Here is a 20,792-nt window from a genome sequence, read left to right on the forward strand (position 1 = left end):
GCATCACTGTGCGCTTCGTACCCACCCTTCTGAAGTTGATCATTGATTTTCATCTGTAATAAACTGCATGGTTTCCTGAGTCGTGGTAGAACCCCATGTCATCGTGTGACTCCAACTTTACTTTGATATGCTGGTGATTATATAAATATTTCCCCATAAAGGAGGTTCCACCGCTATTTCTTGGGTAATACATTTTACCGACACTAAAAGGTCTCACCGTGTCAAATGGTGGACAAATTATCTGTCTGCATTTATACAATTGTACCGAAACTTCCTGTTTCCAATATAGCTGTTATTTTGTTATACGGTATGACTACACTCCTAAAATCTGTGGATGGAAATGTGGTTTATGTTATGAACTCTTGGTGAATGTTTTTTGTACAGTGTGGTAATTTATCACATCTTATCCAGAGCAATTATGGCTAAGTGCCTTGCTCATGGGCACATTTACAGTTTTTATTTTATTTTACCTAGTTGGCTTAAGGATTCAAACCAGCAACCTTTTGGTTTCTGGCTCAATGCTCTTAACCTCTAGGCTACCTGCTGCCCACAGGATGTGAGGAGTTGGTGGACTGTAGGGTGCTTTATTTTACCAGGTAGGTTGACTGAGAACACATTCTCATTTACAGCAACAACCTGGGGAATAGTTACAGGGGGGATGAAGGAGCCAATTGGAAGCTGGGGTTTATTAGGTGGCCATGATGGTATGAGGGCCAGAACCAGGACACCCCCTACAATAAGTGCCGTGATATCTTTAGTGACCACAGAGAGTCAGGACACACAAAAGATGGCACCCTACACAGGGCAATGTCCCCAATCACTGCCCTGGGGCATTGTGATATTTTATTTAGACCAAAGGAAAGAGTGCCTTCTACTGGCCCTCCAGCAGCATCTGGTCTTCCATCCAGGAACTGACCAGTAGAAACACGGTTTAGCTTCAGAAGCGAGCCAGCAGTGGGATGCAGGTGGTATGCTGCTGGCTAGTGCTCTGAGAGGTTGCTAGGGGGCCGGACATCTGGCCACACAAAACAGAGCAACATGGCCACACAAAACTGTCAGTCTCCCTCAAGCAGTGGCAGAGAGCAACATCAAATCAAATGTATTTATATAGCCCTTCGTACATCAGCTGATATCTCAAAGTGCTGTACAGAAACCCAGCCTCAAACCGCAAGCAATGCAGGTGTAGAAGCACGGGGGCTAGGAAAAACTCCCTAGAAAGGCCAAAACCTAGGAAGAAACCTAGAGAGGAACCAGGCTATGTGGGGTGGCCAGTCCTCTTCTGGCTGTGCCGGGTGGAGATTATAACAGAACATGGCCAAGATGTTCAAATGTTCATAAATGACCAGCATGGTCGAATAATAATAAGGCAGAACAGTTGAAACTGGAGCAGCAGCACGGCCAGGTGGACTGGGGACAGCAAGGAGTCATCATGTCAGGTAGTCCTGGGGCATGGTCCTAGGGCTCAGGTCCTCCGAGAGAGAGAAAGAAAGAGAGAAGGAGAGAATTACAGAACGCACACTTAGATTCACACAGGACACCGAATAGGACAGAAGAAGTACTCCAGATATAACAAACTGACCCTAGCCCCCCGACACATAAACTACTGCAGCATAAATACTGGAGGCTGAGACAGGAGGGGTCAGGAGACACTGGCCCCATCCGAGGACACCCCCGGACAGGGCCAAACAGGAAGGATATAACCCCACCCACTTTGCCAAAGCACAGCCCCCACACCACTAGAGGGATATCTTCAAGCACCAACTTACCATCCTGAGACAAGGCTGAGTATAGCCCACAAAGATCTCCGCCATGGCACAACCCAAGGGGGGGCGCCAACCCAGACAGGATGACCACATCAGTGAATCAACCCACTCAGGTGACGCACCCCTTCCAGGGACGGCATGAGAGAGCCCCAGTAAGCCAGTGACTCAGCCCCTGTAATAGGGTTAGAGGCAGAGAATCCCAGTGGAAAGAGGGGAACCGGCCAGGCAGAGACAGCAAGGGCGGTTCGTTGCTCCAGAGCCTTTCCGTTCACCTTCCCACTCCTGGGCCAGACTACACTCAATCATATGACCCACTGAAGAGATGAGTCTTCAGTAAAGACTTAAAGGTTGAGACCGAGTTTGCGTCTCTGACATGGGTAGGCAGACCGTTCCATAAAAATGGAGCTCTATAGGAGAAAGCCCTGCCTCCAGCTGTTTGCTTAGAAATTCTAGGGACAATTAGGAGGCCTGCGTCTTGTGACCGTAGCGTACGTATAGGTATGTACGGCAGGACCAAATCAGAGAGATAGGTAGGAGCAAGCCCATGTAATGCTTTGTAGGTTAGCAGTAAAACCTTGAAATCAGCCCTCGCTTTGACAGGAAGCCAGTGTAGAGAGGCTAGCACTGGAGTAATATGATCACATTATTTGGTTCTAGTCAGGATTCTAGCAGCCGTATTTAGCACCAACTGAAGTTTATTTAGTGCTTTATCCGGGTAGCCGGAAAGTAGAGCATTGCAGTAGTCTAACCTAGAAGTGACAAAGCATGGATTAATTTTTCTGCATCATTTTTGGACAGAAAGTTTCTAATTTTTGCAATGTTAAAAAGCTGTCCTTGAAATAGTCTTGATATGTTCTTCAAAAGAGAGATCAGGGTCCAGAGTAACGCCGAGGTCCTTCACAGTTTTATTTGAGACGACTGTACAACCATTAAGATTAACATGTCTCTGCCCATCAACAACTGGACTCACTCATATCTCTGGACTTGTGGGATGGTGTACATGCCCAACGTGAGTTGTGTGACGTACATATTGTTCTCAATATTTAGTTATTGCTTTATTTATGCTTCCTCTGTATAGCTTGTAACCTGTAAACATGTTCAGGGATGATATGTCCTCTGTATAGCTTGTAACCTGTAAACATGTTCAGGGATGATATGTCCTCTGTATAGCTTGTAACCTGTAAACATGTTCAGGGATGATATGTCCTCTGTATAGCCTGTAACCTATAAACATGTTCAGGGATGATATGTCCTCTGTATAGCTTGTAACCTGTAAACATGTTCAGGGATGATATGTCCTCTGTATTGTTCAGAGATGATATGTCCTCTGTATTGTTCAGGGATGATATGTCCTCTGTATTGCCTGTAACCCATAAACATGTTCAGGGATGATATGTCCTCTGTATAGCTTGTAACCTGTAAACATGTTCAGGGATGATATGTCCTCTGTATTGTTCAGGGATGATATGTCCTCTGTATAGCCTGTAACCCATAAACATGTTCAGGGATGATATGTCCTCTGTATTGTTCAGGGATGATATGTCCTCTGTATAGCTTGTAACCTGTAAACATGTTCAGGGATGATATGTCCTCTGTATTGTTCAGGGATGATATGTCCTCTGTATTGTTCAGGGATGATATGTCCTCTGTATAGCCTGTAACCTGTAAACATGTTCAGGGATGATATGTCCTCTGTATAGCCTGTAACCTGTAAACATGTTCAGGGATGATATGTCCTCTGTATTGTTCAGAGATGATATGTCCTCTGTATTGTTCAGAGATGATATGTCCTCTGTATAGCCTGTAACCCATAAACATGTTCAGGGATGATATGTCCTCTGTATAGCCTGTAACCTGTAAACATGTTCAGGGATGATATGTCCTCTGTATTGTTCAGAGATGATATGTCCTCTGTATAGCCTGTAACCCATAAACATGTTCAGGGATGATATGTCCTCTGTATAGCCTGTAACCTGTAAACATGTTCAGAGATGATATGTCCTCTGTATTGTTCAGGGATGATATGTCCTCTGTATTGTTCAGGGATGATATGTCCTCTGTATTGTTCAGGGATGATATGTCCTCTGTATAGCTTGTAACCTGTAAACATGTTCAGGGATGATATGTCCTCTGTATTGTTCAGAGATGATATGTCCTCTGTATTGTTCAGAGATGATATATCCTCTGTATTGTTCAGGGATGATATGTCCTCTGTATAGCTTGTAACCTGTAAACATGTTCAGGGATGATATGTCCTTTATACAGTCCTTTATTACTGTTGGTACAGCTCTTGTCATATCGTATGTACAGTATATTCATATACAGTATGGTTCCTGTGTGTTAATTCTTGGGCTGCTTTATTCCCCTCTAACCGGGGGTGGTGTCAGTGGGTCAAAACGAGTCAAATATATAGAGCCGGGTCTCTCTTTCACTCATAATGCCCAAGGTAACTTCTGGATTATAAACTGGGGTTCACCGGGTTGGAAGATATTGTAATGAAACCCTTAACCTTTCATCCTTGACATCTTGATTAAACCTAGTCTGTTGACATTTCTCTACAATTATATTTTTTTGTGTCAGAAGCAAATGTTTACTTGTTGACTGAAACAGATACTTTGCTGTCCTTTTACGTTTCATAACATGCAGTACATATTTCCACAGTGTTGTATGATGTGCCATATCCAGTGGTGTAAAGTACTGAAGTAGAATTACTTTAAAGTACTACTAAAATCGTTTTTGGGGTATCTGTACTTTACTATTAATATTTCTGTCAATTTTTACTTCACTACATTCCTAAAGAAAATAATGTACTTTCTTACTTACATGTTCCCTGACACCCAAAGGTACTCGTTACATTTTGAATACTTAGCAGGACAGAAAATGGTCCAATTCACACACTTATCAACAGAACCTCTCTGGTCAGTGTGATGCCCCTCCCACTCTGTCTGCCGAATTCTTTCTCTTTGCTCTTGTTTTCCTTAATAGGCTGTCAGTGGGCGGAGCCGGGAGGGTCGTCAGCGAAATGGGACACACCTGGGCCCAGGTGTGTCCAGGGATAAATGCACCTCTTCCCCATTCATTGAGGATACTCTGTCCATGCAGACACAGATTTTGTTTGTGGCAGTGGGTTTTGTGGCTGTTTGCATTGGCACTTTTCAACACCCCTCATTATCCCATGAATGCACGCAACCACTCACGTACACTACTGATTACACACCATTGTTCATTAAATTTAGTTTACTTTAGATAAATATATTATCTCCATGTTGTCTCTCTTTTTGTTACGGACTTTGAGCCGGTTCGTGACAAGTGGGGCTCATCCGACATTTTGGCAAAAATAACTTTGTTGATTTATGAAGGACTAATACTAGTTTCATTTGGCTTACTAGTATGTGTGTTGTGTTTGGGAGAAAATGTGGAGGTAACTTCAACTCTGTAGGGGCTTTGTTTGCATCTTTTGTTTGAGTTGTACTGGTTGCCTTTGTTAGTTTGGTAAACTTGCCACTGCTGTGGATAGTTGGTTGTGTGCTGTGTTGGAGAGAGTACATTGGTTAGTTTCCAGGCCCCTGCCCAGGCTGGAGACTCTTGCTCTACTCACTGTTGGGACATCGGTCCAAGTACAGTCGGCTGTGTACCTCAGTGGGAGATGTAGGTAGGGTAGTGACACTTGCTACCCGGAGCTTTAGCCTTTTTTCCCCTGTTAGGCTTAGTGATGTTTCATTTTGGGCATGGTTATTTCGTTTTGTTGTTTGTGTGGTGTCTGGACTGAGCAGTTGTTTCGGGGGCACATCTGGGGCTTGGGGGAATCTGCTAGTGTGCTGGGTGGTTATTTCCTTGGGTTGAGTTACTGTAGGTTTTGGGGAAGCACCATAGATATATCAGCTGTCTTTTGTGGTGCCCAGTGTCATTGTCATTTCTCTGGTTGTGGTCCAGTCTGATGTGTTCAGCAGAGAAGAGCGAGAATTCTTTTGGTATTTACTTCTGACTATGGTGTCTAATGTAGACGAGTTCATTCACTTTCCATCAGAGGAACTGTTAGTTATGTACTAAAGAACAACTGTTGAAGGTTGCTGAACACTACCAGTTTGAAATAGTTGAGTTTATTTTATTTTTACAGGGACAGTGCACATTAATCAACGTTTCAGTAAAAGTGCCAGTTTTAGCCAGCCGACTACAGTAGTGAGTTCTTGTGCAGCTTGTTGTTTGCTCTTTGCATGCACATATATCACTATCATCTACATACATTTGAACTTCAGACCCAGTACAGACAGAAGGTAGATCATTAATGCACAGGCTGAACAGGAGGGGCCCCAGTATTGACCCTTGGGGCACGCCCACATCATAGCTAAGAGTGAGCGACAGCTCATTGCTCACTCTGACACACTGAGTTCTGCCTTCAAGGTATGATTTCATCCATCTCAAGGCATCAGGGGAAAAGTTGAACTTGGACAATTTTGTGGTTAACAGTATCAGAACCCTTCCTTAGGTCCAGAAACACAGCCCCAACAACGCCCCCTTCCATATTGGACTTCACATTTTCCAGAAGAAAGCAGTTGGCCGTTTCTGTGGAGTGTTTCGCTCTGAAGCCAAACTGCATGGAGTGTAATGTGAAGGGGCTGTTGTTGAGGTGGGCAATCAGTTGTTCTGCTACACACTTTTCAGCAACCTTTGACACCACAGGTAGTATACTAATGGGCCTGTAGTTACTCACGTCAGCAGGGTCGCCTGATTTAAAGATGGCCGTTATTATGGCCGACTTCCATACCCTTGGAAACACACCGAGACCAATAGATGTGTTGGTGACCTTAGTAATGGGGCCAATGAGTGACTCTTTGTAGTTTTTAAGAAAGGTAGAGTCCAGCCCAAACACATATTTGGCTTTAGAGTTCTTTAGTGAGCTAATCACCTTGTTCACCTTTGACTCAGAAACCTCGCTTATGATGAAGACAGGTTGAGTGTCATTCACTAGCACTGAGCCCAAGAAACCAGTGGAGGGGTTCTGTGTCAGTACCCTGACAGAGTCAATAAAGTAGGAATTGAAGGCTATTGCTATTTCAACTGCATCCTGTGTTAGATTGTTATTCACCATGATTTCTAGTCTTTTTGCAGTGTTACTATGGTCTTTCCCTGTTTTTTAGATTCTCCCAGATCCGTTTAGAATTTCCCTTTGCTTCACCAATTATGTTAATAAAAAAAGTTTGCCTTGGCCTGTCTGATTTTCTTTCATCACCTTATTTCTCAACATGGTAAACCTACGTCTGTCATGCTCTAATTTGAATCTTAGGGCTGTTTTTAGAGCATAATCTCGTTCTTTCATCAGATTTCTCCATTTAGCCAAGGAAGAGTGCTCTTTTGGCCAGGTTTGGATTTGATTTTCTTTAGGAAGCCATTTATTGTAGTCTGGATTGTGGATAGAAAAACCTGACTATCAGCTTCCACGTCTGTATAGGACAAGAGATCATTCCAGTTTATTCCCTTAATTGCTTTTTCAGAATTGTTTAATTCACTCTTGGGTATTCTTAGTTGATCCGTCTTTCTAACAGTAGAGAGGTTAAACCTGCTCTTAGACAGCTTTCTGGCTATAAGTGTCAGATTATGATCAGACAGCCCAGTAACCATATTGAATGATTTAGTCACTCTCTCTGGTTTATTACTGAACACCAAATCAATCTGTGTTTTAGAGCAACAAGTCACCCTGGTTGGCCCTTTAACTAGCTCTGCTTCTGTTACAGCTAGCGCATGATCGTGGGACGCTAGAGCATGATCGTGGGACGCTAAGAGCATGATCGTGGGACGCTAGAGCATGATCGTGGGACGCTAGAGCATGATCGTGGGACGCTAGAGCATGATCGTGGGACGCTAGAGCATGATTGTGGGACGCTAAGAGCATGATCGTGGGACGCAACAAGAGCGGCTAGAGCTGGTTAGGGAAGGAAAGCTCTCAGGAGAGAGTTTGCTCTGGGAAGGTGACCCAGATTTACCTAGGGTTCGTTCCTCTTTTGGTCGTGCCCCGGACACATTTGATATTGTTGGCTCAGTTTAATGAAAAGGACCCTGATACATTATTTTTGTTGTTTGAGCGTGTTGCTGACGCTAGGAGTTGGCCTGATTCTGACTGCACTTTAATGTAGCAGTGTGCTGCTGACGCTAGGAGTTGGCCTGATTCTGACTGCACTTTAATGTAGCAGTGTGCTGCTGACGCTAGGAGTTGGCCTGATTCTGACTGCACTTTAATGTAGCAGTGTGCTGCTGACGCTAGGAGTTGGCCTGATTCTGACTGCACTTTAATGTTGCAGTGTGTGCTGACTGGTAAAGCGCAGGAAGCATATTCAGCTCTTAGTGTAGCCGACAGTGTCAGTTATGATAAGGTTAAAATGGCTGTTACAGATTTACCAACTGGTCCCTGAGGCTTACTGCCAACGATATGAACTGGTCCCTGAGGTTACCTCCAACAATATGAACTGGTTCCTGAGGTTACCTCCAACAATATGAACTGGTTCCTGAGGTTACCTCCAACAATATGAACTGGTTCCTGAGGTTGCCTCCAACAATATGAACTGGTTCCTGAGGTTACCTCCAACGATATGAACTGGTCCCTGAGACTTACCGCCAACAATATGAACTGGTTCCTGAGGTTACCTCCAACGATATGAACTGGTTCCTGAGGTTACCTCCAACGATATGAACTGGTTCCTGAGGCTTACTGCCAACAATATGAACTGGTTCTTGAGGCTTACCGCCAACGATATGAACTGGTTCCTGAGACTTACCTCCAACGATATGAACTGGTTCCTGAGACTTACCTCCAACGATATGAACTGGTTCCTGAGACTTACCTCCAACGATATGAACTGGTCCCCGAGGCTTACTGCCAACGATATGAACTGGTTCCTGAGGCTTACTGCCAACGATATGAACTGGTCCCTGAGGTTACCGCCAACGCTATGAACTGGTTCCTGAGACTTACCTCCGACGATATGAACTGGTTCCTGAGGTTACCTCCAACGATATGAACTGGTCCCTGAGACTTACCGCCCACACTATGAACTGGTTCCTGAGGCTTACCGCCAACGATATTAACTGGTCCCTGAGACTTACCTCCAACGATATGAACTGGTCCCTGAGGTTACCGCCAACGATATGAACTGGTTCCTGAGGTTACCTCCAACGATATGAACTGGTCCCTGAGGTTACCTCCAACGATATGAACTGGTTCCTGAGGTTACCTCCAACGATATGAACTGGTTCCTGAGGTTACCTCCAACGATATGAACTGGTCCCTGAGACTTACCTCCAATGATATGAACTGGTCCCTGAGGCTTACTGCCAACGATATGGACTGGTTCCTGAGGTTACCTCCAACGATATGAACTGGTTCCTGAGGTTACCTCCAACGATATGAACTGGTTCCTGAGGTTACCTCCAACGATATGAACTGGTTCCTGAGGTTACCTCCAACGATATGAACTGGTCCCTGAGACTTACCTCCAATGATATGAACTGGTCCCTGAGGCTTACTGCCAACGATATGGACTGGTTCCTGAGGTTACCTCCAACGATATGAACTGGTTCCTGAGGTTACCTCCAACGATATGAACTGGTCCCTGAGGCTTACTGCCAACGATATGGACTGGTTCCTGAGGTTACCTCCAACGATATGGACTGGTCCCTGAGGCTTACTGCCAACGATATGGACTGGTCCCTAAGGTTACCTTCAACAATATGAACTGGTTCCTGAGGTTACCTCCAACAATATGAACTGGTTCCTGAGGTTACGTCCAACAATATGAACTGGTTCCTGAGGTTACGTCCAACAATATGAACTGGTTCCTGAGGTTACCTCCAACGATATGAACTGGTTCCTGAGGTTACCTCCAACGATATGAACTGGTTCCTGAGGTTACCTCCAACGATATGAACTGGTTCCTGAGGTTACCTCCAACGATATGAACTGGTTCCTGAAGCTTACTGCCAACGATATGAACTGGTCCCTGAGGTTACCGCCAACGCTATGAACTGGTTCCTGAGACGTACTGCCAACGATATGGACTGGTCCCTGAGATTACCTCCAACGATATGAACTGGTTCCTGAGGTTACCTCCAACGATATGAACTGGTTCCTGAGGTTACCTCCAACGATATGAACTGGTTCCTGAGGCTTACCGCCAACGATATGAACTGTTCCCTGAGGTTACCTCCAACGATATGAACTGGTCCCTGAGACTTACTGCCAACGATATGAACTGGTTCCTGAAGCTTACTGCCAACGATATGAACTGGTCCCTGAGGTTACCGCCAACAATATGAACTGGTTCCTGAGGTTACGTCCAACAATATGAACTGGTTCCTGAGGTTACCTCCAACGATATGAACTGGTTCCTGAGGTTACCTCCAACGATATGAACTGGTTCCTGAGGTTACCTCCAACAATATGAACTGGTTCCTGAGGTTACGTCCAACAATATGAACTGGTTCCTGAGGTTACGTCCAACGATATGAACTGGTTCCTGAGGTTACCTCCAACGATATGAACTGGTTCCTGAGGTTACCTCCAACGATATGAACTGGTTCCTGAGGTTACCTCCAACGATATGAACTGGTCCCTGAGGCTTACTGCCAACGATATGGACTGGTTCCTGAGGTTACCTCCAACGATATGGACTGGTTCCTGAGGTTACCTCCAACGATATGAACTGGTTCCTGAGGTTACCTCCAACGATATGAACTGGTTCCTGAGGTTACCTCCAACGATATGAACTGGTCCCTGAGACTTACCTCCAATGATATGAACTGGTCCCTGAGGCTTACTGCCAACGATATGGACTGGTTCCTGAGGTTACCTCCAACGATATGAACTGGTTCCTGAGGTTACCTCCAACGATATGAACTGGTCCCTGAGGCTTACTGCCAACGATATGGACTGGTTCCTGAGGTTACCTCCAACGATATGGACTGGTCCCTGAGGCTTACTGCCAACGATATGGACTGGTCCCTAAGGTTACCTCCAACAATATGAACTGGTTCCTGAGGTTACCTCCAACAATATGAACTGGTTCCTGAGGTTACGTCCAACAATATGAACTGGTTCCTGAGGTTACGTCCAACAATATGAACTGGTTCCTGAGGTTACCTCCAACGATATGAACTGGTTCCTGAGGTTACCTCCAACGATATGAACTGGTTCCTGAGGTTACCTCCAACGATATGAACTGGTTCCTGAGGTTACCTCCAACGATATGAACTGGTTCCTGAGGTTACCTCCAACAATATGAACTGGTTCCTGAGGTTACGTCCAACAATATGAACTGGTTCCTGAGGTTACGTCCAACAATATGAACTGGTCCCTGAGGTTACCTCCAACGATATGAACTGGTTCCTGAGGTTACCTCCAACGATATGAACTGGTTCCTGAGGTTACCTCCAACGATATGAACTGGTCCCTGAGGCTTACTGCCAACGATATGGACTGGTTCCTGAGGTTACCTCCAACGATATGGACTGGTTCCTGAGGTTACCTCCAACGATATGGACTGGTTCCTGAGGTTACCTGCAACGATATGAACTGGTTCCTGAGGCTTACTGCCAACGATATGAACTGGTTCCTGAGGCTTACTGCTAACGATATGAACTGGTTCCTGAGACTTACCTCCAACAATATGAACTTTTAAAAAGGGATAATAAACAGACTCATGTTGAGTTTGAGTGAGAATTATCTTCAGTTTAATCGCTGGTGTTCTGCCTCTGCAGTTGACTTTCCACTGGCTGTGTGATCTGATTATGTTAGAGCAATTTAAGGACACAATCCCTGATCGTATAGCCACGCACATTAAACGAACGAAAACTGAAGACTGTCACTGAAACGGCGGTGTCTTTGCAGAGCCCCGTATTCGGCGTGAGTGGGGGCGTTCGGTGAGATTTGGGCCTCGCTCACCGAGATACTTTAGTTCACAGGCAAAGTTTCATTCAACTGGGGTTGAGCCTGACTCCTGTGGTAAAGCTGACTTTGGTCAAGAGTGTCACTACTGTCAAGGTTCAGGTCATTGGAAAAACTAATGTCCGGTTCCCCGGGCTGGGGGTAAATTCAGTACGTGTGCTTACGTTAAATCTAAGCCTACGGCTTTAGCTGCACCTGTTCCACATCAGTTCACTCCTGACACATTGTCTCATGCCCAGGGGCATATGAATGTCCATATTGACCCAGACTATTTACCTTTCATTACGGAGGGTTTTGTGTCTATGTTAGGAAGTAAGAACCTAGTGCTAGTGAAGATACTGAGAGACACAGGTGCCTCTGAATCGTTTATGTTGGAGTCTGTTACCCTTCTCTGCTGAGACTGATTCGGGGAATAGTGTTCTAATTAGGGGAATAGGTTTGAACAGTCTGTCAGTTCCATTGTGTAAACTGATGTTGGATTCTGAACTGGTGAAAGGTGAGGTTGTTGTGGGGGAGCGTTCTTCGTTGCCTATTGAGGGTATCGACGTTATCCTTGGGAATAACTTGGCAGGTGAGCGTGTATGGTCTGTCGTGTTTCCATCTCTAGTGGTTTCCACTAAGCTGTCATTTGTAGGGATTTCTGATGAGAGTGCGCAGAGTTTCCCAGAGGTTTTCTCTGCGTGTGCAGTAACGCATTTTATGAGCCGTGGCAACCTGGTCACTGCGCCAGCTAACGAGAATACCACAAAAAAAGTCTCTCACTGTTTTCACTGTTATCTCGTTATCTGTATCCCGCGCCGATCTAATCAATGCGCAACGGACTGACCCCACATTAGAAGAGCTGCGGGACCAAATTGTGCCTGTGGAACAGTTGGGAGATGTTGCCCATGGCTCTTTTCTCCAAGAGGATGTCCTGATGAGAAAGTGGGTGTCTCATGGTAGTTGTTTTCTTGGGGAGGTGATTAGTCAGGTTGTTGTAGAGGATGTCCTGATGAGAAAGTGGGTGTCTCATGGTAGTTGTTTTCTTGGGGAGGTGATTAGTCAGGTTGTTGTACCAGTTAAGCTTCGTGAGTTGGTGTTGACAACTTCCCACAACGACGTTGCTGGACATATGGGTGTGAGGAAAACCTACAATAGCATATTAAGATTTCTTTTGGACTAGGTTAAAGAGGGATGTTTCTGAGTTCATCAACTTGTCACACCTGTCAATTAACTGGTAAACCTAATCAAGCTATTAAGCTGGTACCACTGTTTCCTATTCCTATACCCAGCCAAACTTTTGAGTGTCTGATTTGACTGTTGGTCCTCCTCCTCGTTCTAAAAAGGGTAGTGGTTACCCGTTCACTGTGATGTGTCAGACCACTAGGTTTCCTGCTGTCTATCCTCTCCGGTCTATCACGACAAAGTCTGTGCTAAAAGCTTTGACTCAGTTTCTCTCATTGTTTGGAATCCCTAAGGTCATTCAGAGTGATCAAGGATGTCATTTTACCTCTAATCTGTTTGGTCAGGTTCTTCAACAGCTCCATATTAAACACAATTTGTCTAGCGCCTATCACGCTCAAAGTCAAGGAGCACTGGAAAGTTTCCATCAAACACTTAAAGTATTTGAGAGCTTATTGTACTGAGATGGATAAGGATTGGAAGGAGTGGTTGCCTCGGTTACTGTTAGCCACTAGGGAGGTTTCACAGGAGAGCACGGGTTTCAGTCCAAATTACATTGAGTTTGGACATAGGGTGCGTGGACTTCTATCTGTTCTCCAGGATGACTGGAAGTCTCCTGAGCCCCCTCAGTCCCTGCTATCTTATACAGTAACTACTGTAACTACCCTCAGTCCCTGCTATCTTATACAGTAACTACTGTAACTACCCTCAGTCCCTGCTATCTTATGCAGTAACTACTGTAACTACCCTCAGTCCCTGCTATCTTATACAGTAACTACTGTAACTACCCTCAGTCCCTGCTATCTTATACAGTAACTACTGTAACTACCCTCAGTCCCTGCTATCTTATGCAGTAACTACTGTAACTACCCTCAGTCCCTGCTATCTTATGCAGTAACTACTGTAACTACCCTCGGTCCCTGCTATCTTATACAGTAAGTACACTAACTACCCTCAGTCCCTGCTATCTTATACAGTAACTACTGTAACTACCCTCAGTCCCTGCTATCTTATACAGTAACTACTGTAACTACCCTCAGTCCCTGCTATCTTATGCAGTAACTACTGTAACTACCCTCAGTCCCTGCTATCTTATACAGTAACTACTGTAACTACCCTCAGTCCCTGCTATCTTATACAGTAACTACTGTAACTACCCTCAGTCCCTGCTATCTTATGCAGTAACTACCCTCAGTCCCTGCTATCTTATGCAGTAACTACCCTCAGTCCCTGCTATCTTATGCAGTAACTACTGTAACTACCATCAGTCCCTGCTATCTTATGCAGTAACTACTGTAACTACCCTCAGTCCCTGCTATCTTATGCAGTAACTACTGTAACTACCCTCAGTCCCTGCTATCTTATGCAGTAACTACTGTAACTACCCTCAGTCCCTGCTATCTTATACAGTAACTACTGTAACTACCCTCAGTCCCTGCTATCTTATACAGTAACTACTGTAACTACCCTCAGTCCCTGCTATCTTATGCAGTAACTACTGTAACTACCCTCAGTCCCTGCTATCTTATGCAGTAACTACTGTAACTACCCTCAGTCCCTGCTATCTTATGTGTGATGCCTGTACACCGCTGGTGAAGTGGCTAAAGAGAAGCTATCATCTTCACAGGAGAGGATGAAGGGCATATCTGATCGGCATCGTCACTTTAGTCCAGGTGACCAGGTTGTTCTTGCTCTGCTGCCAATTGTTGGTTCTCCTTTTCAAGCCAAGTTCCATATACGGTGGTGCGCCAGTACACTGAGCAAAACAATCTAGTTGCCACTCCAGAAAGGAGAAAAGCACACCAGCTGTGCCATGTAAATGTGTTAACACTACTATGCACGTTCCTCTGAGGCCGAACAGTGGGAGTCTACAGAGGACAATAAACCTGTTCTTTTGGCCGACACCGTTATTCCGCTGGGTTCTTGCCATGCTAGTTCCGTGCATGTGGAGAAAGATGTTCCTGGTTCCGACGATTGCACACTGCCGGGTAAATTGAAAAATTCAGAGACACTGGATATTTTAGACAGTCTTCTCACTCACCTACCTGTTGATGGGCGGAAAGAGACGGTTGGTCTGATTCAGAGATTTCCAGGTTTGTTTTCTGATACACGTACAAACTTAATAGAACATGATATTGACCTTGGAAATGCTGACCCCATTCGTCAGCGGTTCTATAGAGTTTCTTCAGAGAAACTGCATTGTCTGGATGCAGAGGTCAGGTACATGCTGGAGAGTAAGATAGCAGAGCCTTCTTTATCCAGTTGGGCTTCTCCCTGTATCTTGGTCAGTAAACCAAACAGATTTTGTAAGGTAAAGTGTCACTAAGCCAGATTAAATTTCCTCTTCCTCGGATGGAGGACTGCATTGATCAGGTCGGAGCAGCTAAGTTTGGGACCTGTTAAAGGGCTGCAGGCAGGTGCCACTGACAGGTGCCACTGACGAGTAGGGCATGTGGCATCTCTGCCTTTATTACACCCTCTGGGCTGTATTTGGTTATGAGTTTCGGCCTGCGTAATGCACCTGCCACTTTTCAGCGACTTATGAACAGGGTTGTCTCCTGTCTGGCCGGGTGCGCTGTTTATCTGGACGATGTAGTGAAATATGGAGATGCATGGGAGGAACATCTGTCCCGTATTCAAGACTTATTCGACCACCTAGCTGCGGGTCGCCTCACGATCAATCTGGCTAAATGTGAGTTTGCTCAGGTGACCGTTACATACCTTGGGAAGGTGGTTGGGCAGGGTGAAGTGCGTCCTGTTTGGGCTAAAGTGGTTGGGCAGGGTGAAGTGCGTCCTGTTTGGGCTAAAGTGGTTGGGCAGGGTGAAGTGCGTCCTGTTCGGGCTAAAGTGGTTGGGCAGGGTGAAGTGCGTCCTGTTTGGGCTAAAGTGGTAGCTATTGATTCTTTTCCACCACCAACTACTAAAAAAGAACAGATACGCTTATTGGGAATTTTTATTTATTTATTTATTTCACCTTTATTTAACCAGGTAGGCAAGTTGAGAACAAGTTCTCATTTACAATTGCGACCTGGCCAAGATAAAGCAAAGCAGTTCGACACATACAACGACACAGAGTTACACATGGAGTAAAACAAACATACAGTCAATAATACAGTAAAAAAACAAGTCTATATACAATGTGAGCAAATTAGGTGAGAAGGGAGGTAAAGGCAAAAAAGGCCATGGTGGCAAAGTAAATACAATATAGCAAGTAAAACACTGGAATGGTAGTTTTGCAATGGAAGAATGTGCAAAGTAGAAATAAAAATATTGGGGTGCAAAGGAGCAAAATAAATAAATTAAATACAGTTGGGAAAGAGGTAGTTGTTTGGGCTAAATTATAGGTGGGCTATGTACAGGTGCAGTAATCTGTAAGATGCTCTGACAGTTGGTGCTTAAAGCTAGTGAGGGAGATAAGTGTTTCCAATTTCAGAGATTTTTGTAGTTCGTTCCAGTCATTGGCAGCAGAGAACTGGAAGGAGAGGCGGCCAAAGAAAGAATTGGTTTTGGGGGTGACTAGAGAGATATACCTGCTGGAGCGTGTGCTACATGTGGGAGATGCTATGGTGACCAGCGAGCTGAGATAAGGGGGGACTTTACCTAGCAGGGTCTTGTAGATGACATGGAGCCAGTGGGTTTGGCGACGAGTATGAAGCGAGGGCCAGCCAACGAGAGCGTACAGGTCGCAATGGTGGATAGTATATGGGGCTTTGGTGACAAAACGGATTGCACTGTGATAGACTGCATCCAATTTGTTGAGTAGGGTATTGGAGGCTATTTTGTAAATGACATCGCCAAAGTCGAGGATTGGTAGGATGGTCAGTTTTACAAGGGTATGTTTGGCAGCATGAGTGAAGGATGCTTTGTTGCGAAATAGGAAGCCAATTCTAGATTTAACTTTGGATTGGAGATGTTTGATATGGGTCTGGAAGGAGAGTTTACAGTCTAACCAGACACCTAAGTATTTGTAGTTGTCCACTTATTCTAAGTCAGAGCCGTCCAGAGTAGTGATGTTGGACAGGCGGGTAGGTGCAGGTAGCGATCGGTTGAAGAGCATGCATTTAGTTTTACTTGTATTTAAGAGCAATTGGAGGCCACGGAAGGAGAGTTGTATGGCATTGAAGCTTGCCTGGAGTGTTGTTAACACAGTGTCCAAAGAAGGGCCGGAAGTATACAGAATGGTGTCGTCTGCGTAGAGGTGGATCAGAGTCTCACCAGCAGCAAGAGCGACCTCATTGATGTATACAGAGAAGAGAGTCGGTCCAAGAATTGAACACTGTGGCACCCCCATAGAGACTGCCAGAGGTCCGGACAGCAGACCCTCCGATTTGACACACTGAACTCTATCAGAGAAGTAGTTGGTGAACCAGGCGAGGCAATCATTTGAGAAACCAAGGCTGTCGAGTCTGCCGATGAGGATGTGGTGGTTGACAGAGTCGAAAGCCTTGGCCAGATCAATGAATACGGCTGCACAGTAATGTTTCTTATCGATGGCGGTTAAGATATCGTTTAGGACCTTGAGCGTGGCTGAGGTGCACCCATGACCAGCTCTGAAACCAGATTGCATAGCAGAGAAGGTATGGTGAGATTCGAAATGGTCGGTAATCTGTTTGTTGACTTGGCTTTCGAAGACCTTAGAAAGGCATGGTAGGATAGATATAGGTCTGTAACAGTTTGGGTCAAGAGTGTCCCCCCCTTTGAAGAGGGGGATGACCGCAGCTGCTTTCCAATCTTTGGGAATCTCAGACGACACGAAAGAGAGGTTGAACAGGCTAGTAATAGGGGTGGCAACAATTTCGGCAGATAATTTTAGAAAGAAAGGGTCCAGATTGTCTAGCCCGGCTGATTTGTAGGGGTCCAGATTTTTCAGCTCTTTCAGAACTTCAGCTGAATGGATTTGGGAGAAGGAGAAATGGGGAAGGCTTGGGCGAGTTGCTGTTGGGGGTGCAGTGCTGTTGACCGGGGTAGGAGTAGCCAGGTGGAAAGCATGGCCAGCCGTAGAAAAATGCTTATTGAAATTCTCAAGGAATGATTGGTTAGTTTTTGTAGGAACTTCTCTACTGTGGTCGCTCCCTTGACAGATTTGCTGAAAGCTAAGGCTGTTTACGTCTGGTCTTCTCATTGTCAACAGGCTTTTGAAGATGCAAAGAGGTTTCTTACCTCAACTCCGGTACTGGCTGCTCCTCGCGTGGATTTGTCATTTACCTTGCAAGCGGATGCTAGTCATGTGGGGGCAGGTGCAGTTTTGCTGCAAGCAGATGTGTCTGGGTGTTGAGAGGCCTGTTAGTTTCTTTTCCAAAAAGTTTAACCATTATCAGTTGAACTACTTGGTCACTGAAAAAGAAGCACTAGCACTCATATGGGCGCTACAACACTTCGAGGTGTATGTCGGGTCAGGAGTAGTACCTCTTGTGGTCTACACCAACCATAACCCTCTCACCTTTTTGAGGTACATGTGTCCTAATCAGAGGATAATGAGATGGAATGCTTGATGTGCGGAACTTCCGGGGGACTGATAACGTCATTGCTGACGCGCTCTCTCGTGGGCCCAGTTCCTGAATGTCCACGTGACTGACCACTGTTATTTTGTCTAAACACGTGCATCATTTGTAAATTGTCTGACTGTGGATTGTGCCCCTGGCTATCCATAAAAGAAAAATGTGCTGTCGTCTGGTTTGTTTAAATATGAGGAATTTTAAATGATTCATACTTTGTTTTTTCTTGAGTGGTCAGGGGGCCGGAACATAATTGTTAGACTGCAAACTGACAGACAGATATACAATTTGACTAAAACATAATTATTTCAAACCTTGCTTTGGAACATATTTCCAAAATTAAAATCACTTGGAGCTTATTTGATGTTTTTACAGTCATGTCCAATGGAGGGGCCAACTCACCACCGGGGGCCAGTTGGGAAACCCAGATCAGCCCTAAACTGGGCGAAGTCTAGGACCCAACAGCTAGTTAGAAGGGGCAGTTGCATCCCAATATGCCGACCTGAGTTGGGTGTGACAAAAGGAAAGTAGTGGGTGTGGAAAAGGAGTGTGTGTTCAAAGTGCTCTGCTATAGGTTAGATGGTTTTGATTGAGTGGTGTTTTTCTCTCTTCAGTTTATTACCATGCAACTATCGTACAATGAGCTACTATACCACGAGAGATTGAACCTCTGTTTTTCTGCCAGAGGATTAGTCTGTGACATTTTTCACTGTTAGTTCTACACAGATAATTATATACTGCAACAATTTAATTGATTTTACGTAGTTACAGTTCATTTAAAACTCAAGTCAGTTGAAATAAATAAATTAGGCCCTAATCTATGTAATTTTACACGGCTGGGAATACAGATATGCATCTGTTGGTCACAGGTACCTTAAAAAATGGGCCTCACATTGCGCCTCAGGATGTCACTATTTTTGTGCATTCAAATTGCCATTGATAAAATGCAAATGTGTTTGTAGCTTAAACCTGCTCATTCCATAACCCCACCACTCTGTTCACAACATTGACATCAGGAAAAAACGCTCTCCTAAACAACGCCATACACGTGGCCTGCGGTTGTGAGGCCGGTTGGACCTACTGCCAAATTCTCTAAAACTACATTGGAGACGGCGTATGGTAGAGAAATTAACATAAAATGATCTGGCAACAGCTCTGGTGGACATTCCTGCAGTCAGCATGCCAATTGCACCCTCCCTCAAAACTTGAGACATCTGTGGCATTGTGTTGTGGGACTAAACTGCACATTTAGAGTGGCCTTTTATTGTCCCCAGCACAAGGTGCACCTGTGTAATGATCATGCTGTTTAATCAGCTTCTTGATATGCCACACCTGTCAGGTGGATGGATTATTTTGGCAGAGGAGGAATGATTATAAACTTTTGGTACTTATAAAACATGTCTGGGATCTTATATTTCAGCTCATGAAACATGGGACCAACACTTTACATGTTGCATTTATATATCTGACGACTGTTATTTACTGTTGCGTCATGCCTGTGTTTACTGTGACTGCCACCCTGAGATTGGCTACTTGGTTGCTACTTCTTCCCACGCCGTTGCCGGACAGTAGTGCTTGTCAAACAGTAGAGAAAGTGTTGCCGTTCATGCCCTCCCCATTGAGTAGTAGATTGTATGTTTCAAGCTAACATTCTAGACGGTTATCAATATTAGTTATTTCTTGTGTAGGCTGCTATCCTACTTGAAATAAAATCGCGTGAGATAAAAAAAAAAAAAAATTGCCAAGTTAGCTACCTCTAGCGACACGTTAGTGATACCACAGACAGAACAATTAGATATTTTACCGGATGTAGAAATGTGAAGCATCCGCTTGGAGTTTTCCACTCACTACCAAATATGGGACAAGATAAATTTGGGCCGATATTCTGCTAATATTCTCATCGATTAAACATTTGATCTCAATACAGTTTTCTGATCACAAAACTATAATCTGTTACGAACAGAGTGGACTAAATTTTCTGTTGACTTTACCCTTTGGTCAATGCTTTAAAAAGAAAATGCGTTGTTTAGAAGGTGTGCAAAGGCGAATTGAATGCACATCAGAGTAGGCTTTCCCTAACTGAAATATGCAAATATTGGCTTAGAACGCACCAATGGGATCTTGCTACATCGTGCTTGGCTCTGCCCACTATGACTCATTTAGTTCCCATTTGAAACCACGGCCTGTGGTCTATCTTGGTTCTCTTCTACAGATCCTTGGTGGTATTCAGTAAGAGGAGCTTCATGTCGGCAGGCGGATACAACGCAGCCACAACTTTCGACAAACCCACTCTCCATTCTCTGGTCGCCATATTTGGATGCAGCTACCCATACTTGGATAGGGTGGTACCACAGATAGAACAATGAGACATATATTTCACTGGATGGATAAACGTGAAGCGAGGAAGCCTAGTGGCCGGCAGTGGGAGAAGATGGAACG

The sequence above is a fragment of the Oncorhynchus nerka genome, unplaced genomic scaffold (assembly GCF_034236695.1).
Source record: "Oncorhynchus nerka isolate Pitt River unplaced genomic scaffold, Oner_Uvic_2.0 unplaced_scaffold_1146, whole genome shotgun sequence".
Taxonomy (NCBI): domain Eukaryota; kingdom Metazoa; phylum Chordata; class Actinopteri; order Salmoniformes; family Salmonidae; genus Oncorhynchus; species Oncorhynchus nerka.